We start from the raw sequence: 22,661 nt of genomic DNA, 5'->3' as shown, positions 1-22,661 counted from the left end.
TTCAAATATCTTTTACTTGTTTCATGTGAACATATAGAGAAGGCAGCAGTAGTTACATAATGTAAAATCAAACCGAAACAATTTACGACACATTAAATTTCATGTCCGCTCAAGCACTCACGTGATATTGGTAGTAAAGTTGGGTTAGCCACAAACAAAATGTTCATCAACTTCATGTGAAATGACTAAGGATGTTTCACATGCATGTAACAGTTACAAAATTAAAAAATAACTATTATTGATTCTCTAAAAATCTACTTGTGCACTTATTATAAGACTAATTTTTTTTTCAAAATATAAAAAATTTGATGTGCACGTTAAATATTTTTTTTAAGGTCGCTAAAAAATGTTGGAGTGGCCGACAACTGGGTCCGCGTGGCAAGGGGAAGATAGTCCATCGCCTCTCACAATCTAATCAAAATTTCTTCATTTTTTCAAGGAAACAAATTTACATATTCAATGGCAAATTACCAATAATTTTCACTGTCTAAAATATAGTGATCTTTACAGTTACATAATAATTCTAAATAGTATCTTTGTGTCTTGTATTAATAATTAATAACTATGCTAAATTTTGGATGTAGCGCAAGGCCAATCAGGGACAAAAGTTCAATGTAACGCAAAACCAACAAGTTATAAGGAGACCAGAAGTCTGCTTGATGTGCTTTTTGGTACCTATACTAACCCGCAGTACATAAGCTTTGAGATTACCTTAAAGTCCATCCAAACATCCACAGTTAAATCGGAGAGGACTATATATAAGGTAATATACAAAATAACCCATAAAATGAGAACTAATTACTCAAATTAGGGTGTTTACATATTCGTTAACTTTATGTTAACATTCCAAGGCGACAGAGCCACAAACACTGACCAAATCGGAAGAGCAGACAATGATGTGCCGCAAGGGATTTGCCACTTCATTTCCACCGTCATGCTTGAAAAATTCAGCTAGAGAGTGTAAAGGCCGTGACAAACACACAAAATGTTTACCTGGCCATCTCGGGCATGCAAAATTCCTTCAATCTATCTCCCACCTGCTCCGAAGGACATACATGTTTTGATGTCCTTATGCGAAGGTAGTGTCTCAACATTTCATGCTCCTGCATAGAATTTACACAAGTCAAAATCTTTGAAGAAAGTTAAATATCGTCTAATCAGAAAAGAGATTGAATTTTGAAAACAACACGTGCAATCAATAAGATGCTAGTCATTTACAAATTTAATAAAAATTGAAAAGAAAAATAAATTAAGCAACTAACAAGTAATGAATATATATACCTTCTTCCTTTTACGTCTTCTCCTCCGTCCATTTTTTCTCCCATGCCACTCATTTCTAAAGTAATAACAACTTCCATCTAGTTTTTTCAAAGTCTCTCTCAATCTCAATTGCACTCTTCACTTCCCACTCTCTTCTTCTCCCCTTCCTCGTCCCTCTAAAATATAAAAACCTACTCTCAACTTGTAAGTTGGTAACCGCGATCAAATGAAAAACTTGATTGTGAAGAATATATCTATCACCCTATGTATTCATAATGAAAGCTGGGAGGTACTTATACAAAGTTGGACGATGAAATCTATATTGGGTGTTCACTTGTTTGACGTGAACATACAAAGAAGACGATCGGTGGTTACATAAAAGTAAAAGCTAATCGAGACAATGTATGCCCACGTATTAATTACCTTGTCAGTTCACGTGATGGTGGTTGTAAAGTTGGTTTAGCCATAGACAAAACGTTCACCAATTTCACGTGTAATGGCAAAGAATAGTAGTTATGAAATTCAAATATCTTTCACTTGTTTCACGTGAACATACAGAGAAGGTAGACGGTAGTTATATAAAGTTGTTTGGGCCCAAAATATCAGTTTGGGCCGAGTATAGAATTATTCTCGGCCCAGAAGGCCTTACGACAGGGTTATCAGGGATCGTTTAGTTCTGGATCGGTTAGGTCGTGGGCTTCCAAACCTGGGTCCGTTAAGTCATGATGCAAGACGAGTCAAATCCTGGTGTAATGAGGAGTCTCGGCAAGATTAATAATCCGGAAGTGAATCCGGCTCAATACAGGACTAGGTTCACAATTATAGTGAAAATAGGACTGGTCGAGTTGGTGTTTGATCAGGAGAAGAAGTCTTAATCCGGGTAGGGTTTTAACTCGACCTTGAAGGTATCCGGTGCTATAAATAGAGGAGGATGTACATCATTCAATCCCCTCCAATTCAATACACAACTGCCCTGCGCAAATTCTCTCAACAACTTTGAGATTTTTATTTTCTCTTTTCGCTGACACATCTTCCGTTGGCATCAACAGCACTGTGAAAGCAATCGGTGATATCTTAAGTCGGCATAGATAACTCTGTCGCCGTAGAATCAGTCGATCTCGTAGCATCTTCCGTTGGCATCAACAGCATTGCGGCGAGGACGGTTGGTTACCTATCCAAGTCTCGGTCGAGAAGGATTTCCGAATCCTTATTGATTGAGGTCATCTCATTAACCTTTTCGACGAAGTGAGGTGGTACAGTTTACTGAGCTCGGCGCATTGCACGCCGAGTTATTTTATGATTGGATACTCTTAAGTGGGATTTAGAGTTCGGCATTCAGACGGCCGAACCACGTTCACTATTAAGACTTATATTCGTTTTGAGTATTTGTGCCCTTACACTTTGGTGTCGATTCGGCGTGAGTTTACTCTGACGAATAACATCACTGTGACCGAATTCGACAACAACGATTCGTGAACTTCGTAAGAATAGTAGCCTTGTCTTCAGGTTCGAGAACCCAAAAGGCCGAGACGTGTTCCTTCCTCGGTCGCAATCGCAAGACGCAGAAGTCAGTTGCGCACCCAATGTAACATCAACAAATTTACTCCTCGGTCGAGCTCGGCGGATGAGTTGGCACGCCCTGCATTTATCGAATGACGTAGTTAGCTTATAGATTACTCTGCCTGTGCGCCATGTAGGCTTGGTAGTTTTTAGGGTCAACATTTTGGCACGCCCAGTGGGACACAGTGCTAAACTACGAAGTTCATGCCAATTGAAACGCGATCCATAAAAAAGAAAACAGTTATGGGAAAGTCAACAACTGATTTTCCAATTCAGAACATAGGACAAAGTGTGCCGCAGGCGTATAATCCCATTAGCGTCGTGACACCTGATTCCACAAGCGTGAATTGTCGAGAAAGGGAAGTTAATCTCGGCGGTTAGTTTCGCAGTCTGGAAGTCCCTAACAGGAACACCTGCGTTCTCAATTAAGGGATAATGGAAGATTATGACGAGGATGGTGGCGAGGGAACTGATCCACCAACAAGATCGTTTCTTCGAAAATGACTTGACGAGCAATCTCGGACGGTTGAACAGATGTTTAGTCGAGGAATCGATAAACTTCATGACGTGATACGCAATACCAGTGAGGCACAAACCAGATTACTCGAAATACTGGTTAGTAAAGTTAGCGACGGTAGGTCTTTTGATCTTGCCCAGCACTTGCCACCAAAAAATAATCTATTACCAATTGCACCAGTCGAGTTAACCCCTGTTCAACTCAAACTAATTAACTTGGAAAAAGGAAGAGGAACAAATAGTAGGTCAGACGGATCTGACCAGAGAGTGGAAGCAACACCCGTCGATATGACCGAGATCCAACATATGATCGATTCGGCCATGAAGAAAGGGCCAAAGTTCCCTAAATTTATACATCTGTATCCAGCTTATGTGGAACAGTTTGAATACCCTAGAGGTTTCAAAATCCTGGATTTTAGCCTTTTCGCTGGAGAATCATCCTTATTCTCGTTGGAACATGTGGCTCGTTTCACCGCGCAATGCAGAGATGTCAATAGCGACTTTCACAAGCTGTGACTATTCAACTTTTCGCTGACCGGTTCAGTATTTGCTTGGTATATCAACCTCCCACCGAATTCTGTCCAGAGCTGGGAGGAGTTGGTCGAGAAATTTCATGAGCAGTTTTATCGGCCAGGGATGGAAGTATCAGTATCCTCGTTAGCAAGGATGGCTCAAGCATCCGACGAGTCATCAATGGATTATCTTACCAGATTTAAATCAGCCAGGAATTGGTGCTGAGTACCTCTCCCTGAAGTCGAATTTATCAGACTTGCTCTGAATGCTCTTGACGTAGAATACAAAACGAAATTCTTGGGGGTAAACTTTCGGGATATGTATGAACTAGCCCAGCATGTCGAGCAATATGATTATTTGCTCCGTGAAGAGAAGATCTCGAAAGCTCCGTCCACAGGGACGATTTACAAAAATCCCATTGTCAGTTATGCATCGACCGAAGGTGAATGTGTTAGCGTGGACGCAACCGAGATAGTCATAGATAAGCCATACGTTTGCAAGACATTGACTCAAATTGACTCCAAGAAAGTCAAAACCCGCTCGGCCCCTGAAGAAACAATGAAAACGTCGAAAGTCTATACTTTTAATATTACTAAGGCCGATGCAATTTTTGATCAATTGCTATCAGCGAAGATCATCAAACTTCGGCCTGGGCATACCATTCTCAAAGCCAACGAGCTTAAAGGAAAGATATATTGCAAATACCATAATTCAAGCAAACATACGACAAATAATTGCGTCGTGTTTCGAGAGAACATCCAAAATTGGATTGATAACGGTAAACTCAGATTTCCGAAGAAGAAGATGAGTGTTGATACCGACCCATTCCCTACGGCAACAGTAAATATGATAGATGCTCGCCTACCTAGGGACAAAGGAAAAGGGAAAGCAGAGGTCGCTACACCGCAACGTTCTCTGAATCAGAATTCTCGGCCACGTTTCAATGCTGATTTTCGTTCAAACAAACCACCTACAGCTCTAACGGGACCTGCTATTGTCAAGCCCATGATAGATTACAGCACTGATGAAGAAAGTGGGTCGGCAGTTTTATGCAGCAAATGTAAAGCAAATGTCAACACCGAGCCAAAGGAAAAGTCCTATCCGCCTATAATGGAACAACCTACAGCCGCAACACAGCAAAAGGTGCTCAACGCAGGCCAACATCAAGGGGTTTTTGATAGGCTTGGTCCTAAAGTACGGGTGGAAGAGACACCTTCAGTCAGACGGTGCCTCGATTTTGATGCTCTGTTTTATGACGAAGATTATTACATACGTAATTCTAGCAGCTCGGAATCATCGCAGAGCCAAAAAACTTTCAAACCTCCCGAACCTCGAGACCAGCATTGGTATAAATATCACTCTTCGAAAGGTGTCTACACTGCACTGTCCAAATCCTAGAAACGTCGGCACCAAAGAATATATTGCATGGCCAGCCGACGGGTAACCCAAGAAACTTCGATCCCTAAATGGCGGCCAAAGGAAACAGTTGCCAATAATGATGAACGACCATCTCCAACGATTATGACAGAGCTGGTTCCAGGGAAACGGCTGGTTAATCGAGATGTCGAAACCACGTTTGAGGAGGCTGATAAACGGATCAGACTTCTTCTGTGGCTCGGGGAGATGAAGGCACGCTTCGAGCATTTCAGGCAAGAAGCTGAAAGCAAACTGCCCCCGCCAACCACACAAGCATCTTTGATTAAAATTTGACGGAATTTACATCCACTATTCCTTGGGGAGGCCTTGGAATATATGCGAGAGTTTCATAAAAAACATTCAGCCAACGATCTATATGGTTTGCCGAAAGCATGTCAAGATACAATCGATCTCGTCCTAACTTGCCCGGATGCCGAGCGAATTATTCAGAAGACCTCAGATCCAGGATTGAAAGCTAGGTTCCAACACATACGAGAAGCTCGAGTCCTTGGTTTTGAAGTCGACCCATACACTGATATCGATGCAGTCGACCTTCCTTTCTCAATAGAGGACCTTCAGTATTTACGATACCATTTCGAAGTCTTTTCAGCTGTTTCCCTTTTCGGCCTTACGGTCGGTGAAATAACACGAGTCACACGGTTGGATGCCTATCTCGACACCAGGGATGCCTGTATAATGTACCAAGAGCAAGCTCGTATCCTGGCACTAATCGCAGGTACACTTCTGATCTCAGACCCACCTAAGGCACCTACGCAGAACCAACGGGCTGCCGAAGAGACACCAAGGGAACAAACTATTGAAGAAGGAATAGATGAGTCTCTTGGTACAACTCTGATGGAAGCGGATGCCGCAGTCGGTGACCAGGAAAGAGAAGAGGCTGAAGAAGATGATCGTAACCCGATGGGCCCGTCAGTCCTGGATAACATGGAAATCAGTATGGTCCATGTTTTGCCCGCTTATTTTCAGTCAAGCACAGCTCAACCGAATTTCCTCGATGGTGATGTAGTTACTGAGGAAGCCGTTCACATTGATTTTGTAACTATTGCTGAAGTCGAGTCGACAACAAAAGATGACAATCTCAAGGCAGCTTTGGCTGAATTGTTTCCTCGCTCCTCATCGGCTAAACTTCATCATTTGAAGCCATTGTACGTAACGGCCTATATCAAAGGGTATCCAGTCTCCAAAGTTTTTGTCGACTGTGGAGCCACTGTCAATATCATGCCTGTAAACGTCATGAAGGCATTACGTCGCTCCAATGACGAACTTATTCCCTCTGGGATCACAATGAGTAGTTTCGTCGGAGACAAATCCTAAACCAAATGGGTGCTTCCTTTAGTGGTAAACATTACCAGCCGTAATCACATGACCGCCTTTTTTATCGTCGACTCCAAGACCGAGTATAATGCACTGCTCGGTCGCGACTGGATTCATCAAACCAGCTGTATTCCTTCATCATTGTATCAAGTGCTCATTTTTTGGGACGGCAAATCGATCATTGTTCACCTGGCTGATAGTCAGCCCTTCGAAGCTAACATGATCCAATCACGGTATTATGATGACCACGTCAGCTACATCACCCTACAGGGTTTCAATGATGAAGGACGACCGACTCAGATTTCTGTCCAAAAAGCTATCGAGGTTGGCGCTGAAACTGTCCATCAGGATTCGACGAGACTCGGTTTAGCTAACTTCATCCCTGACCCTGATGTTTGACACCGATCGAGAACAACGTCGGGCCACGATTTCATATACTATGGAACGACTGCTGCCTCATTGGTATACTATATCTAAGCAACCAAATTCGGGCGTTAACCTCGTCGAGTTCTTCGTCGAAGGAAATAATGGTCATGTCTTATCTCTTGACAAAATTCAAGCTGCCCCGGCCGAGCTCGAAGACAATCGGCCCCAAGTTAAGGACCCCTTGGAAGAAATTAATGTTGGGGCGGCCGATGACCCACGACCTTTATTTATTAGTGCTTTACTTCCCCAACCTATGAAAGCCGAACTTCGTGCCCTGCTTGAGGAATTCAAAGATTATTTTGCCTGGAGCTACCATGAAATGCCTGGCTTAGATCGCACTCTCGTCGAGCATGAGTTACGTATTAAACCTGGATGTAAACCTTTCCGTCAACCTCCTCGACGATTCTCGACCGAAGTGCAACTCGGTATCAAGGTTGAACTGGTTCGGCTTTTGAAAGCAGGGTTCATTCGGACAGCTCGATACGTTGAATGGTTGGCCTATATCATTCCTGTTTTAAAGAAAAGTGGTGCATTGCACATTTGCATCGACTTCAGAAATCTGAATCTGGCAACTCCCAAAGATGAGTATACAATGCCGATTTCGGATTTGTTAATCGATGCCGCGGTGAATCATGCGATCTTATCTTTTATGGATGGACATGCCGGGTACAACCAAATTTTCATTGTCGAAGCCGATGTGCACAAGACTGCTTTTCGCTGCCCGGGGGCACTCGGCACTTACGAATGGGTTGTCATGCCATTCGGCCTCAAGAACGCCGGCGCCACATACCAACGAGCAATGAACACCATATTTCATGATTTAATTGGAACCATCGTCGAATTCTACATCGACGATGTTGTAATTAAATTTAAAGGCCGGCAGACACATCTGGATGATCTACGACAGGCTTTCCTCCGTATGCGTTAACACAACCTCAAAATGAATCCTGCCAAATGTACCTTCGGTGTGTTGGCCGGTAATTTTCTCGGCTTCCTCGTGCATCACCGTGGGATTGAAGTGGATGAAAATAAAGCACGCATAATCATCAATGCTCCACCCCCAATGACGAAGAAACAACTACAGTCCTTACTCGGTAAGATAAATTTTCTCCGCCGATTTATAGCTAACTCGGCGGGTAAAATGAAAGTGTTCTCTACGCTTTTGAAACTTAAGGACTCAGATAAATTTGAGTAGAAAGACGAGCATCAGGCGGCGTTTACGTAAATCAAAGTCTCCCTCACGACACCATCTGTCCTTGTTCCACCCCGGCACGGTAAGCCTCTTAAGCTATATATCTTGACGGCCGAAGAGTCCATCGGCTGCCTCCTTGCGCAAGATAACGATGCCGGACGAGAGCAAGCTATTTTCTACCTCAGTCGAAATCTCAATCAACAGGAGATCAATTATTCCGCTGTCGAGAAACTCTGTCTCGTCGTATTTTTCTCCGTCTCCAAGCTTCGGCATTACATGCTCCCATCGGTCACACAAGTTATTGCCCAGACCGATGTCATCCGCTACGTGCTCATCCGACCAATCGTAAAAGGTCGAATTGGGAAGTGGACAATGGCGTTGTCTGAGTTTAGCTTACAATACATGCCCCAGAAAGCTGTCAAAGGCCAGGCACTGGCTGATTTCCTCGCTCAACACCTTTCCCCCTATGGTTTTGGGGGCACCGACATTGAAATCGGCATGGTTGAAACGCGCGATAACTACTGGACGATGTACTTTGACGGCTCGAGTACTTCATCCTCAGCTGGCGTCGGAATTGTCATTCAATCCCCAAACCACGATCGTTGGTATTTTTCGCTCAAGCTGGATTTTGAATGCACAAATAATCAGGCCAAATACGAAGCCCTTATTATCGGCCTTGGCATCCTTCATGACTTGCGGGCAACCCGTGCCCTCATCCTCGGCGACTCCGAACTCGTGATTAACCAACTTAATGGGTCTTTTCGATGCATGAGTTATACCCTGGCACCCTACCACATGGCCGCCAGCTATTTAGCCTAATCCTTCGACGATATTACATTTGAACATATTTCTCGGATCCATAATACTGACGTAGATGAATTGGCTCAAATCGCCTCCGGTACACAACTCCTAAGGGGCAAACTAGGCCGAGAAATACCCGTGTTACGACAGCTATACCCGGTTTTGGTTAACCAGCAAGTCCTCCGACGCGACAATGTGATACGCACCAGAGTCATGTCTTTTCCTTCGTTGTTAGACCGACAAGACCTTATAGATGTTTGCGCCGTTGAGGCAATACCAGATGATTGGAGAAAGCCCATTATGCAGTATCTTGACAATCCCAATGGCAAACACAATCGCAAAACAAGAGTTCACGCCACAAACTATGTCACGTACCAAAACGAGTTATACCGAAAGGGTGAGGGTGGTCTATTACTGATATGCCTCGGCCCCCAAGAGAGTGCTCAAGCAATCACAGAAGTCCATGAAGGGGTTTGCGGAGCTCATCAGTTCGAACGTAAAATGAGGTGGTTGTTTCGACGACACGGTTATTTTTGGCCAAGAATATTAAAGGATTGTATCGAGTTCGCATGAGGGTGTATACAGTGTCAGATTCATAGTCCTATACAACGGGTCCCGGCCGAGTCATTACATTCGGTCACTAAACCATGGCCGTTTAGAGGATGGGCCATGGACGTAATTGGCAAAATCATACCATCTTCCGGGGCTGCCAAGCACGCATGGATACTGGTAGCAACCGATTACTTCACTAAGTGGGTCGAAGCAAAATCGTATGCCGAGCTAACGTCTAAAGAAGTTTACGACTTTGTGGAAGAACACATTGTGACCAGATTCGGCATACCAGAAATGATTATAACTAATAATGGCACAATCTTTACAGCCGAGAGGTTTAAAGAATATATGGCAAGTTTGAAAATTCGGCTTGAACAATCTACACCATATTATCCACAAGCAAATAGGTAGGCTGAGGCAAGTAACAAAGTGTTGATCGGCATTCTCGAGAAAATAATAAAAGAGAGGCCTGGCATGTGGCATTTAAAGTTACATGAGGCTTTATGGGCATATCGAACATCGCTCCGATCGGCGACTGGGACAACCCCGTATGCACTAACCTACGAACACGACGCAATGTTACCAGTCGAGCTAAGCATAAATTCGTTACGAATAATTGAACAAAGTAGTTTGTTCAGCGCCGAATATAATCAGTCCATGAGATAGGAGTTGGAAGACTTAGAAGAAGCGCGACTCGATGCTTATAACTTGCTGATGGCAGAAAAACAGATTGCCGAGCGAGCGTACAATCAAAAGGTCCTACAGAAAACATTTGGCGAAGGAGAATTAGTTTGGTAAACGGTGTTGCCCGTAGGAATTAAAGACCCTAGGTTCGACAAATGGTCGCCAACTTGGGAAGGGCCTTTCGTCATACATAAGGTTCTCGGCAAATGCGCATATCATCTTAGAGATTGGACTAGTTTAGTTCACAAATTGCCAATCAATGGGAAGTTTTTAAGGAAGTACTATCCGGTCACATGGGAAATGCGGGAATAGAAATTCAGTTCATTAAGATCGATAAGAGAATACACAAATTGAGTAGGTCGATCAGTTTACATTTAAATAAATTCAGGGCGAAGAATAATGCCGAGAAGGGCCTTCAGCTCCAACCACCACACCTCGCCCATTATGACCTCGGCCTGCCGGTTCTTCTTGACCCGTTTTAGCTGCTTGACCCGTTTTATGCTCACCGCATATTCGGTTAAACAAGTTTTTCCGCCCGACTCGAAGTCCTTCGCAAGCTCAGAAGCAATAGCCGACCTTCGTTTTGCCAATTCAGCCATTTGACGGTCGAGGTTGGCCAAAGCCTCCCATTTTGCCTTTAAATCATCAATCTTCGGACGGAGAGTTTCTTGGACAGCCGTAGCAGCTCCAGATCTTGTTCGGTCCTCAGAGCGTTCTCGAAGACACTAAAGGTTTCTCGAACTCACTCCAAGGCGGATGACGCCTGAATAATGGCCTCGGCACTCAGTTAACCGTCAGCTCCGAGGTCGTTTAGACATGCACCCAGCAAATCAAGACCTTTGCGCTCAAGGACTTGCGACGTCGAGAGAGACAAGACCTTTTGCAACTGAGCTAAAGCAGTTGAATCAGCGGCTACAGTTGTGGTGGCCAAAGGACCAGCCACTCCAGTAGTGCTGGACAAAAGGGCTTTGAACTCGACTTCATATAAAGCCTGCACACAAAAATCAGTTTAAGTTCAAGGAAATCACGAAAAAGGTAGAAAGAAGGTTTTGTTTTTTTTTAAACCTGCCGAGAGGAAACTTCGGCCATGTTTTCAGGATCGTTGCTCGAACATAAAGAACTTAATGGCCGAGCCCAGTATCTTAGATTGCTTCTCAGTTCACGCGACCGATTGAGGTTATCTACGTTCGACGGCCACTGAGGTGGCCAAGAAATATAGATAACACCCTTCGGCGCATAGAATGTTCGATGAAAAGAGTGTACAGGCACCTGACATTTAGTATTTTCTTGGTTTAGAGTTCTATGGCAGAGAAATAACCAAGGAAAAGCGGTAGGGGGTACTTACAAAGGCCGAAGTGGCTTCCTGCGGAGGAATATTGAGGTCCTAGTCCTGCGGATGAACGGGCGTTTCCGTCGTCGCTTCTAGCTCTCCTACAGGTCGTTTGCCACAGTCGGCCATAGAAAGGCCGACTTGGACAGCCGCCTCGGACATAGGAGGAGGCACCTGACATTTAGTATTTTCCTATTTTAGAGTTCTATGGCAGAGAAATAACCAAGGAAAGGCGGTAGGGCGTACTTACGAAGGCTGAAGTGGCTTCTTGCGGAGAAATATTGAGGTCTTGGTCCTGCGGGTGAACGGGCGTTTTCGCCGCCGCTTCTGGCTCTCCGACAGGTTGTTTGCCACGATCAACTGTAGAAGGGCTAACTTGGACAGCCACCTCGGACACAGGAGGAGGTTGACGGCGGGATCGAAAGCGACTCGCCAGTGGAACCTCGTCGCTCCCGTCGCTCTCTTCCAGAACGAAGGTCGAGGGTTTTGGATTTTCAGGATAAGTTTCCTCGGTCATAGGGACTGCCTCTTTCGGGACGGGTGCAGCCTCGACTGATGGAACAGCAACTGGTTTACCGACTTTAGAAACAGGCCTTACTTGGACTGTTTCTTCGGCCAGAATTGACCGTTTCTCAACCAAAGCTTGGGTGATGGGGGAGAAGGGGAAACACTGGGAGTCGTCGCCCCCGTAGTTTGACTAGAGATAACGTGAATCTCCCGTTCCCCTTTCTTCCCCAACTTTTTGACCCGTTTAGCGGGCCGAGGAGCTTCGATAGTCGGCTCGACCTTTTGACGAGGCTGTTTGCTCAACACAGCCTGCACAGCGGTCTTAGCCCTCTTGGAAACGATCGATTTTTTCTCGGCCGCAGCCGCAGCGACCACTTCCACATTTTTCAATGGCCGACTGCTTGGAAAAGTAAAAGCAAATCAGCAAAGCCGATCAGTAGTTCAAAATTGAAGGAAAAAGGTAGAAATAAATTGTTACCTTAGGGTTGGGGGGCATGAGCCTTCTTAGGTTGATCATCGAAGATTTTGTTTAGAACAGTTTCGACCGGAACACCAAAAAATTGTTGGGTATACTCTTCCCACCAATCACCGAAAGTGTCAGTGCAAAGAGGTTTTGGAGTGACCAGGCGAAGAAGGAATTTTTGGCACCGCTCCTGGAACTCTCTTTTGGCGTCATTGCATTCATTCTCTGAATTCGCGTCCGCAGCTTAGGACGGACCGTGAGGAGAGAAGAGGGACTGGGCAACCTTGAAGGTAGCCAAGCTGTCGAGCAAGGAAGTTGGGATGATACACTTCCCAACTCGCTCGGCGACCCTCACAACCGAAAGGCAGGTCGCGGGCAAGCACGAAAGACCTCTAGGATTGACGAAGGTCAGCATCTTCGTCCGCGCCTCACGCTGATGTAGGAAGTCTGATCGACGAAGGGTATTCTCGACGACGGCAGATCAAGAACTTGTCATAAAAAAGGTCATCAAAAGCAAAAAAGTATCTGAACACTTCTTCGACTTGGTGAGGAGGGATTGGCCGAAAAGCCAGCTGAGGGCCGAGTGCTTCCTTAGGTGAGAAATCGATAATCGTTGGCCGAAAAGGAGCAAAGTAGACCTGCAACCAGAGTTGGAAGACCCAGAGGGGACCATTCTGCTGTGGATCGACCTTATCTAAGGTCGTTTTGGCCAAGCAGTGTAGGAGATGGGCGAGAATGGCCGGGCTGAGTGCTAGAATGTGACCGCTAGTTAGGGCTTCGACCACTGGCATATTCTCGACCAGACACTTATTAGATTTGGTACAACAGATAAATTTGTTATACCAATAGAAGAGGAAAGCCTCGTGTTCTCCTTCTCACAGAGCCTCTACTCCTTGGCCGGCAAAATGGAGATAGAGGGTGTTATAGTTGAATAAGTTCTTGTGAAGCTTATGAACCTCTTCTTTCGAGGGTATTTGGCCTTCACCGCTTAGCGTCTCAAGGGCCCGTTTGTCGAAGAACGCCTTCAAGTTAATGTTCGACGGGTACCCAGAGAGGGCAGCGTCGATTGGGATTCCAGTCGAGGAAGTCCTTAAGATGGCAGTGAGATCAAGGATGGTGGGGCCAATGGGGCTAAGAGGGAGGAGCATGGTGTTGGTGGCTGAACACCAGAAGCATAAGGCCGCCAGGAGGAGCTCCTTGTCCAGGATGACCTCTATGGACGAAAGGTGAATGACGTCGTAAATGCCGAGGACTTTCCATTGCTCGCCGAAGAGCTTTTCCATTCATACGACCCAGGCTGCCCAGGTTATAGTGGTCGAGGGCCAAGAACCTTGAGGCCTTGCCACATCCCACTTCGGCCATTCAAACCCTTGTAGCAAAGGTGACAGGCAGTGTTTCTGGAGAAGCCCAGTGATGGTTGATGGTACTGCCACTTTAAAGAGAGGACCCAAGATTTGATGAGGGGTGCTCATGTCACTTTCAAACCGTATGGTTTTGATCGAACTTCGATCAATAATTTTTTGACATTGGTCGCATTCCTTGGAAAGATTGGAGATGAAGGAAGCCATTGTAAGGGGATTAAAAGAATGCGAGACAAAATGAGTTTTTTTGGGTTGGGAGATTTGAAGACGAAGATCCGGAAGGAAGGAGTGCACCAGAGAGCGATGGCAAGAATTTCAGAAAATTTGAAAGCGTAAAGTACAAATGAGAGAATTTCGGTATTTATAGAACGGTGGAAGGAAGGGCAATTGTTCAAAATTCAAAATGAAGGGTAAAATCGACCGAAAAATTCGCTAATCATTATGAACATTTAGAAAATCGAGTTGAGAAGATTGAGGGTTTCGTGTTTCGGGGGACGCACGATTGTGTGTGGCGGCGAGATTTATGGTGAAAGACGTTTTGGGCCCAAAATATCAGTTTGGGTCGAGTATAGAATTATTCTCAGCCCAGAAGGCCTTACGACAGGGTTATCAGGGATCGTTTAGTTCTGGATCGGTTAGGTCGTGGGCTTCCAAACCTGGGTCCGTTAAGTCATGCTGCAAGACGAGTCAAATCTTGGTGCAATGAGAAGTCTTGGCAAGATTAATAATCCGGAAGTGAATCCAGCTCAATAAAGGACTAGGTTCACAATTATAGTGAAAATAGGATTGGTCGAGTTGGTGTTTGATCAAGAGAAGAAGTCCTAATCCGGGTAGGGTTTTAACTCGACCTTGAAGGTATCTGGTGCTATATATAGAGGAGGCTGTACATCATTCAATCCCCTTCAATTCAACACACAACTGCCCTGCGCAAATTCTCTCAACAACTTTGAGATTTTTATTTTCTTTTTTCGCTGACACATCTTCCGTTGGCATCAACAACACTGTGAAAGTAACCGGTGATATCTTAAGTCGGCATAGATAGCTCTGTCGACGTAGAATCAGCCGATCTCGTAGCATCTTCCGTTGGCATCAACAACACTGCGGCGAGGACGGTTGGTTACCTATCCAAGTCTCGGTCGAAAAGGATTTCCAAATCCTCATTGATTAAGGTCATCTCATTAGCCTTCTCAGCGAAGTAAGGTGTTACGGTTTACTGAGCTCGGAGCATTGCACGCCGAGTTATTTTATGATTGGATACTCTCAAGTGGGATTTAGAGTTTGGCATTCAGACGGCCGAACCACGTTCACTATTAAGACTTATATTCGCTTTGAGTATTTGTGCCCTTACACTTTGGTGACGAATAACATCACTGTGACCGAATCCGACGGTGATGATTCGTGAACTTTGAAAGAATAGTAGCCTTGTCTTCAGGTTCGAGAACCCAAGAGGCCGAGACGTGTTCCTTCCTCGGTCGCAATCGCAAGACGCAGAAGTCAGTTGCGTACCCAACGCAACATCAACAAATTTACTCCTCGGCCGAGCTCGGCCGACGAGTTGGCACGCCCCGCATTCATCGAATGACGTAGTTAGCTTATAGATTACTCAGCATGCGCGCCACGTAGGCTTGGTAGTTTTTAGGGTCAACAAAAGTAAAATATAACTAAAATAATTTACGACACACATATTTAATTTCATGTCCACTAAAGCACCCAGGTGATGTTGGTAATAAAGTTAGGATAGCCACATACAAAATGTTCATCAACTTCGTGTGAAATGATTGAGGATGTCTCACATGCATATAACAGTTACAAAATTCAAAGAGAACTATTATTGACACTCTAAAATTCTTATTGTGCAATTGTAATAAGAGTATTTTTCTTTCTAAATATAGAAAGTTTATGTACATAATTAGTATATTTTTCAAAAAGTTGCTGAAAATGTTGGTGATTGGTCGACAACTGGGCCGCGGGGTAGAGAGACTATAACTTGGGTTTCAAGCTCAGTCTTTCGATTTATCAACCATTGGTTATTAATGGTCCATATCAAACTCTTTTTTTTTTTTTTTTTTTGGGCAATCTTTTGAATATGATCTAATTGATCATATATATTTTTTTTCAAATCCAACGATAAGTCATAGTTCAAATTTAAATCCAACGGTCAAAAAAAAAAATTAAGTTCTATATTCTCCAAGTTCATGTTCATTGTTAAAATATTTAGTCCATTGCCACTCACAATCCGGTCAATTGTTCTTCATTTTTTTTAGGGAACAAATAATACACACTCAATGACATATTACCAATAATTTTCTCACTGTGTCTAGAATATAATGATCTTTACAATTACATAATAATTCTAGATAATATCTTTGTAGTCTTACATTAATAATTAATAACTGTGCTAAATCTCAGATATAGTGCAAGGCCAACTAGCTACAAAGGCTCAATGTAGATCAAACTAACAAATTATAAGGAGACCAGAAGTCTGCTTGGTGTGCTTTATACCTATACTAAACAATAGTTTATGTCTATGTCCAAATACATAAGCTTTGACATCACCTTAAAGCCATCCAAACATCCGCAGTTAAATTGGAGAGGACTATATATAAGATAATATACAAAATAACCCATAAAATGAGAACTAATTGCTCCAATTAGGGTGTTTACATATTAGTTAACCGTATATTAACATTCCAAGGCAACGGAGCCAATGCCATTGACCTAATCGGAAGAAGAGCAGACAATTATGTGCTGCAAGGGATTCGCCACTTTGTTTGCACCGGCATGCTCGAAAAAATCCAGCCGGAGAGTGTAAAAGGCCATAGCAAACACACAAAATGTTTACCTCGCCATCTCTAGCATAAAGAATCCCTTCAATCTAAATCCTGCCTGCTCCAAAGGGAAGACATGTTTTGATGTCCTTATCTGAGAAGGCAGTGTCTCAACATTTTCTTCTCCGGCAAAGAATTTTCACAAGTCAAAATCTTTGAAGAAATTTAAATATCGTGAAAGCAAGTTAAATACTTTATACTAATCTTCTTCTACAACATTCAAAACACCCTAAAGGGTCAAAATAACCAGAAGACCGACATTCTATGAACAAAGGATGAGTAGGAAAAGAATTTGAGACAGACAAGGAAGAGATTGAATTTTGAAAACAATACATTCAATCAATAAGATGTTAAGAGAAATTAATCATTTGATAATTAAATGAAAATTGAAAAGAAAAATAAATTAAGCAACAAACAAGTAATGAATATATATATATATATATATATATATATATATATATACATATATATATATACCTTCTTCCATTTACACCGTCTCCTCAGTCCATTTTCTCCCATGCCACTCATTTCTATAGTAAAGTAATAATAAGTTCCATATAATTTTTTCAAGTCTCTCTCAATCTCAATTGCACTATTCACTTCCCACTCTCTTTTTCTCCCCTTCCTCCTCCCTCTAAAATATAAAAATCCACCCTCAGCTTCTAAGTTAGTAACCATGATCAAATGAAAAAAATTAATTGTGAAGAATAAATCTATCACTTTTTGTATTCATAAAGAAAGTTGGGAGGTACTTATAGAGAGTTGGACGATGAAACCTATGCTGGGTGTTCACTTGTTTCACGTGAATATACAAAGAAGGCAGACGGTGGTTACATAAAAGTAAAAGCTAATCGACACAATGTATGACCACGTATTAATTACCTTATCAGTTCATGTGATAAGATCATCTAGCTAGAAGAAAAGATTTCTTTATATTTTTTAAGGGGTTTTATCAAAATGATCCATGAGATTGGTATAACTCCTTATTTTGGATCCTTGAAGTTAAAATCAATCAATCAATCTCGTCCCTAAAATTGGTTGCAGCAAATTAATTTGATACTTCTGTGTAGTTTTCGTCCATTTTTGCGTTAAAAGTGGTCATGCAGGCCCATGTGACCATTTTTTAAGAATAAAACCTCAAAACACACCACCCCACTTATCATTTGACCACTTTATTATTTTGTCATCCGCCCCAACCTTTTGTTTTGTTGAAATTCGATCCTCCACCTAGAGGTGGGCACACGCCGGGCCTGGTCCAAAATTGAATGAACCGGACTGAACCCGTTTGTAAATTACACGGGGTAGAGCGAGGCGGGGCAAGTTTTTGATTTTTTAAAATGGGATCCGAACCTAACCCGGCCCTTTGAAACGGGCGGTTTCTACGGGTCCCCACAGGTCTTATGGTAGCAAGGTAACCTTCAAATGCTGCATACTCGTCGGTGGCAGATTAGCACTCCAAATCAGAGGTGATGATGCATTTCTAGTTGCCATCTATTGAAAAAGTTTTAATTTGTTCGTGCATGGTTTTGAATATGCAATTTCTCAACCATGGTTCGCATGACTCTGGTGAGGGACGTGGTCCTCTCTTTCAATGAATGGTTCCAAACCCGCAACGACGCCTTATTTGACCGCATCTTCCTCATCCTCAAATCCTCTACCGACAACGACGCCGCCGCCACCACCGACCGCTGCCTCAACACAGTGATAGCGACATCCCTTTGCACTATAATATCCCTTACTCCTCCGTCAACTTGGCTCTCTCCCATCTCAGTCTCAACCTCACGGAGGCGTTCGTCCTCAAGGTCCTCCGTTACGGCAACAACAACCATTATATCCTCTCATGCCTCAAGTTCTTCGATTGGGCCGGCCGCCAGCCTGGCTTCCACCACACCCGCGCCACCTTTAACGCCATCTTCAAGATCCTTTCCAAGGCCAAACTCATGTCTCTTATGCTCAACTTCCTCTCCACCTACCGCAATCAAACACTCAACAGTGTTGCTCACTACGGCTAGACAGCGTAGCTCACATCGAAATCTGGAGGCTGGAAATGGTTGCTAAAACGAAGAAGAACGTCGACCAGTTAATGAACGGACGGAGCTGGGAGAATTCGAGGTTGAGGTCGAGAGGAGTCAGGATTTGGAAGCCGCTATGATCGAAGTCAGGATTTAGGATTGGAGAATTCTACATAACCTAAGAAATAAACGATGGAGATTTAATCTCCCTATAATGAACGATGGAAAATGTTCGACTTGGGGGCTCGTTTTGCTCTGAAATTTGTCCCCGCCCCGGCCCACTAATTAAACAAACCTGTCCTGCCCCGTTCCGTTTTGAATTTACAATATATGTACCCACCCTGTACCTGTCCCAAATTGCAATTACCCGTCCTGACCCGTGGGTCCGGGACCCATTTGCCCAGCCCTACCTCCACCTTTACGTAGGAAAAATCCATCTTTCTCTTTCTTGCACCAACTGGTTAAGGGGAAACAAATTATTTTTAGGGTCACCACAAATATAAATCCAAAACGATTCAGACATAATACCTTGACAAATTGAAGGGCAAAAAAGAAAAAAGAAAACTTAAAAGCTGAAAAAAAGCATTCAATGTGGAAATTGTGAGGGTGACGTTTAGGAGGTAAAATCAGTGTAATGAGGAGAAACACAGTGAAGATTAGGGTCATCGTGGTTGTATGGGCGAAGATCTTTATACCCGTTCTCTTCAGCTTCAATTCTCGTTGATTTGGTGCAGGAGATCTTGATTTAATGTAGGATCAAGAAAGGTAAAGGCAGATAGACAAAATAGAATGATGGACTATCGGAGGGAGGACGGCTGACGGTGACTGGGTTGGGCAGTGTGAAGATTTCTTTCATTGGCTTTTGTTTTGTTTGTTTTGTTTTTGTTTTTTTTTTAAGTTTTACCCTTAAAAAAAAGGTCATGTGGTCAACGTGACCACTTTTAACAGTAGAATGGATGAAAAATATACGGATTGACCAAATTGATTTGTTTCAATCAATCTTATATGACCACTTTTAACGCTAAAATAGATGAAAAATAGACGGAAGGACCAAATTAATTTGTGTTAACCAATTTTTAGGACAAGATTGATTGATTTTTAACTTCAACACCAAAATGAAGAATTACACTTTTAACGCTAAAATGGATGGAAAGTAGACGGATGAAACAAATTGATTTGTGTTCGTCCTAAAAATGACAAGACCTACATGGTGCATAAGCCGAGTAACTACGTCCTTCTTGTTAATGCCCATCTCACGAGCGAGCTAAGTTTGGCGAGTAGAATAGATGTGGTGGTGGTATCGTATGCGCTATTGACTTTTGCACTTAGCGACTATGAAGTTTAGACAAGGTTGATATATTCAATGCGAATTTCAGGATCTTTTGCATCAGGTTCAACAACTTTAACTATATTTGTGAGAATATAAGTGCACCGATTCGATATTAGGTTGTACGAGAAAAGATACTCAAAAGAGATGAGTGTCTTTATCGTGCACGCGGTACGGGCGTTTGAGTGCCGAACTATGAAGTGCACTTGGGAGTAATCAATCATAAAATACCTCACTTCGCTGGAGAGCTAATGAACTGACCTCTTAGACAAAAGAATTGAAAACCCTTTGCCGGCAGAGACTTGGATAGAGAACCAACCAACTAGAAGCAGTGTTGTTAATCCAAATTTTTATGCTTAAAATTTTTGAGCAATTTTGGAAATTAGCAAATAATTTAACATGGGAGTGCTCTTAACCAAAATTAGGGTGCTAATAAATCACCCTCTGTTTAACTATAGACAAATAATTTACTGGTTTCATGTGAACATTTGAAAGCATGCATGAAATTACAGAGTCGTTACAATAATATTTATAAAAATCAAAAGCTCATTGAAACAACTTATAATACATGTATTTTTTGTTATGTTATTTTACATGAACGATTATTTCAAATATTTTTTTTAAATAACTAATACATAGACATATTTAATGAAAACAAAGTTAAGCGATAAAACCAATAAAGAGATAAGAGTTAAAATCTAAACTTAGGTGAAAGTTCAAGGTACCAATTCTATATTTTACTCTTTAAAAATTGAAGACATGCATGGTATTTGTTATTTTAAATAGGAAGTTACTATTTAACCTGATTTTATTAAAGGTTGTCTATTGTAAAAAGGGATAAAAGAGGTCAAATTCAATATTAATTTTTTTGTCAGTTCCTGTTATGGTGGTTATATTGGTTTAGCCACAAACAAAACGTTCACCAATTTCACGTGAAATGGTAGAAAAGAACACACATATATAGTAGTTATGAAATTCAAATATCTTTGACTTATTTCACATGAACATACAGAGAAGGTAGTTACGTAAAGTCAAATATAACTGAAACAATTTACGACACACGTATTAAATTTCATGTCCGCTCAAGCGCCCATGTGATGTTGGTAATAATTTAGGGAACAAATTGTTCTTCATTTTTTTAGGGAACAAATATTACACACTCAATGACATAGTAGCAATAATTTTATGGTGATCTTTACAATTACAGAATATTTTTAGATGATATCTTTGTAGTCTTACATTATAATTAATCTCTATGCTAAATCTCGGTGTAGTTCAAGGACAACCAATGACAAAGGCCTGATGTGGAGCAAAACCAACAAGTGTGCTTTATGGTACCTATACTAACCGACAGTTTATGTATATGTTCAAATACATAAGCTTTGACATCACCTTAAAGCCATCCAAACATCCAAAATTAATCGGAGAGAACTACATAAGATAATATACAAAATAACCATAAAATGTGAGCTAATTTCTCAAATTAGGGTGTTTACAAATTAGTTAACTGTATGTTAACATTCCAAGGCGAAAGAGCCAATGCCATTGATCTAATCGGAAGAAGAGCAGACAATTATATGCTGCAAGGGATTCGTCACTTTGTTTCCATCGGCATGCTTTAAAAAATCCAGCCGGGGACTGTAAAAGGCCGTGGCAAACACACAATATGTTTACCTGGCCATCTCTGGCGTAAAGAATCCCTTCAATCCATATCCTGCCAACTTCGAAGGAAAGACATGTTTTGATGTCCTTATATGAGAAGGCAATGTCTCAACATTTCTTGCTCCTGCAAAGAATTTACACAAGTCAAAATCTTTGAAGAAAGTTAAATATCGTCAAAGCAAGTTAAATACGTTATACTAATCTTCTTCTCATTTAATAAAGGATCAAAATAACCATAAAATATCGATCTTTGTTCAAAACAACACATTCAATCAATAAGATGTTAAGAGAAATTAGTCATTTGACAAATTTAATAAAAATTGAAAACAAAATTAATCAAGCAACTAACAAGTAATGAATATATACCTTCTTCCCTTTATATCCTCTCTTCAGTCCATTTTCTCCCATGCCACTCATTTCTATAGTAAAGTAATTACAAGTTCCATCTAGTTTTTTTCAAGTCTCTCTCAATCTCAATTGTACTATTCACTTCCCACTCTCTTCTTCTCCCCTTCTTCCTCCCTCTAAAATATAAAAACCCACTCTCAGCAACTTCTAAGTTGGTAACCATGATCGAATGAAAAAACTAATTGTGAAGAATATATCTATCACTCTATGTATTCATAAAGAAAGTTGGGAGGTACTTATAGAAAGTTGGACGATAAAACCTATGTTGGGTGTTCACTTGTTTCACGTGAACATACAAACAAGGCGATCGGTGGTTACACAAAAGTAAAAGCTAATCGAAACACTGTATGCCCACGTATTAATTACCTTGTCAATTCACATGATGGTGGTTATAAAGTTGGTTTAGCCACAGAAAAAACATTCACCAGTTTCACGTGAAATGGCAAAGAAGATCACACACACACACACACACACACACACACACACACACACATATATATATATATAT

The 22,661-nt window shown here is 42.1% G+C and overlaps 3 long non-coding RNA genes across 3 annotated transcripts; all 3 read right to left on the bottom strand.

Annotated features, from left to right (window-relative positions):
* Positions 1 to 572: 572 nt before the first annotated feature.
* On the bottom strand, positions 573 to 1,550 carry LOC126585089 (uncharacterized). Its single transcript, XR_007610306.1, has 2 exons — positions 1,282 to 1,550; positions 573 to 1,103 (listed from the first exon to the last, which is right to left on the bottom strand). It is a non-coding gene; the product is annotated as an uncharacterized LOC126585089 (long non-coding RNA).
* Positions 1,551 to 16,202: 14,652 nt separating this feature from the next.
* On the bottom strand, positions 16,203 to 17,447 carry LOC126585091 (uncharacterized). Its single transcript, XR_007610308.1, has 2 exons — positions 17,222 to 17,447; positions 16,203 to 16,864 (listed from the first exon to the last, which is right to left on the bottom strand). It is a non-coding gene; the product is annotated as an uncharacterized LOC126585091 (long non-coding RNA).
* Positions 17,448 to 21,193: 3,746 nt separating this feature from the next.
* Positions 21,194 to 22,340, bottom strand: LOC126585090 (uncharacterized). The gene is made up of 2 exons (XR_007610307.1): positions 22,112 to 22,340; positions 21,194 to 21,869 (listed from the first exon to the last, which is right to left on the bottom strand). It is a non-coding gene; the product is annotated as an uncharacterized LOC126585090 (long non-coding RNA).
* Between the last annotated feature and the right edge of the window lie 321 nt (positions 22,341 to 22,661).

Source organism: Malus sylvestris, chromosome 10 (genome assembly GCF_916048215.2).
Source record: "Malus sylvestris chromosome 10, drMalSylv7.2, whole genome shotgun sequence".
Classification (NCBI taxonomy): Eukaryota; Viridiplantae; Streptophyta; class Magnoliopsida; order Rosales; family Rosaceae; genus Malus; species Malus sylvestris.
Note: the sequence above shows the minus strand (reverse complement) of the source record. Positions and strands in the feature narration are given on the sequence as shown.